This window comes from Arachis ipaensis, chromosome B6 (assembly GCF_059453495.1).
Source record: "Arachis ipaensis isolate K30076 ecotype BB chromosome B6, ASM5945349v1, whole genome shotgun sequence".
In the NCBI taxonomy this organism is placed as follows: Eukaryota; Viridiplantae; Streptophyta; class Magnoliopsida; order Fabales; family Fabaceae; genus Arachis; species Arachis ipaensis.
The window spans coordinates 67,425,786-67,428,019 of record NC_142441.1 but is presented as its reverse complement, the minus strand read 5'-3'; the positions used below and the strand labels follow the sequence as shown (position 1 = coordinate 67,428,019).

General features: G+C 41.5%; 1 non-coding gene across 1 annotated transcript; it reads right to left on the bottom strand.

Annotated features, from left to right (window-relative positions):
• Positions 1-572: 572 nt before the first annotated feature.
• LOC148561164 (small nucleolar RNA R71) lies at positions 573-680 on the bottom strand. Its single transcript, XR_015887615.1, has one exon. It is a non-coding gene; the product is annotated as a small nucleolar RNA R71 (small nucleolar RNA).
• Positions 681-2,234: the final 1,554 nt, after the last annotated feature.

The following is a 2,234-nucleotide window of genomic DNA, read 5'->3' as shown; positions in this document are numbered from 1 at the left end:
GATTCCTCTTCTTTTCTTTTTCTCTTCTCTTTCTTATGAGCAGGGACAAAGAAAAAGGCATTCTTGTTGAAGCTGATCCAGAACCTGAAAGGACTCTGAAGAGAAAACTAAGAGAAGCTAAATTACAACAATCCAGAGACAACCTTATTGAAAATTTCGAACAAGTAAAGGAGATGGCAGCCGAACCCAACAACAATAATGCAAGGAGAATGCTTGGTGACTTTACTGCACCTAATTCCAATTTACATGGAAGAAGCATCTCCATTCCTACCATTGGAGCAAACAATTTTGAGCTGAAACCTCAGCTAGTTTCTCTGATGCAGCAGAACTGCAAATTTCATGGACTTCCATCTGAAGACCCTTTTCAATTCTTAACTGAATTCTTGCAGATCTGTGATACTGTTAAGACTAATGGAGTAGATCCTGAAGTCTACAGGCTCATGCTTTTCCCTTTTGCTGTAAGAGACAGAGCTAGAATATGGTTGGACTCTCAACCCAAAGACAGCCTGAACTCTTGGGATAAGCTGGTCACGGCTTTCTTAGCCAAGTTCTTTCCTCCTCAAAAGCTTAGCAAGCTTAGAGCTGATGTTCAAACCTTCAGACAGAAAGAAGGTGAATCCCTCTATGAAGCTTGGGAAAGATACAAGCAGCTGACCAAAAAGTGTCCTTCTGACATGCTTTCAGAATGGACCATCCTGGATATATTCTATGATGGTTTATCTGAGCTATCAAAGATATTATTGGATACTTCTGCAGGTGGATCCATTCACCTAAAGAAAACGCCTGCAGAAGCTCAAGAACTCATTGACATGGTTGCTAATAACTAGTTTATGTACACTTCTGAGAGGAATTCTGTGAGTAATGGGACGCCTATGAAGAAGGGAGTTCTTGAAATTGATACTCTGAATGCCATATTGGCTCAGAATAAAATATTGACTCAACAAGTCAATATGATTTCTCAGAGTCTGAATGGAATGCAAGCCACATCCAACAGTACTCAAGAGGCATCTTCTGAGGAAGAAGCTTATGATCCTGAGAACCCTGCAATAGCAGAGTTAAAATACATGGGTGAACCATATGGAAACACCTACAATCCATCATGGAGAAATCACCCAAATCTCTCATGGAAGGATCAAAAGCCTCAACAAGGCTTTAATAATGGTGGAAGAAATAGGTTTAGCAATAGCAAGCCTTTTCCATCATCCACTCAGCAACAGACAGAGAATTCTGAGCAGAATCCATCTAGCTTAGCAAATTTAGTCTCTGATCTATCTAAGGCCACTGTGAGTTTCATGGATGAAACAAGGTCTTCCATTAGAAATTTGAAAGCACAAGTGGGCCAGCTGAGTAAAAGGATCACTGAAATCCCTCCTAGTACTCTCCCAAGCAATACAGAAGAGAATCCAAAAAGAGAGTGCAAGGCCATTGAATTAATTGCCATGGCCGAACCCACAAGAGAGGAGAAGGACGTGAATCCCAAGGAGGAAGACCTCCTGGGACATCCAGTGATCAATAAGGAGCTTCCCTCTGAGGAACCTAAGGAATCTGAGACTCATCTAGAGACCATAGAAATTCCATTGAACCTCCTTATGCCATTCATGAGCTCTGATGAGTATTCCTCTTCTGAAGAGAATGAGGATGTTACTGAAGAGCAAGCTGCCAAGTTTCTTGGTGCAATCATGAAGCTAAATGCCAAATTATTTGGTATTGAAACTTGGGAAGATGAACCTCCCTTGTTCACCAATGAACTAAGTGATCTGGATCAACTGACATTGCCTCAGAAGTGACAGGATCCTGGAAAGTTCATAATACCTTGTACCATAGGCACCATGATCTTTAAGTCTTTGTGTGACCTTGGTTCAGGAATAAACCTCATGCCCCTCTCTGTAATAGAGAAACTGGGAATCTATGGGGTGTAAGCTGCTAAAATCTCATTAGAGATGGCAGACAATTCAAGAAAACAGGCTTATGGACAAGTAGAGGACGTGTTAGTAAAGGTTGAAGGCCTTGACATCCCTGCTGATTTCATAGTCCTGGATACTGGAAAGGAAGAGGATGAATCCATCATCCTAGGAAGACCTTTCCTAGCCACAGCAAGAGCTGTGATTGATGTGGACAAAGGAGAATTGATCCTTCAATTAAATAAGGACAACCTTGTGTTTACAACTCAAGGATCTCTCTCTGCATCCATGGAGAGGAAGCAGAAAAAGCTTCTCTCAAAGCAGAGTCAACCA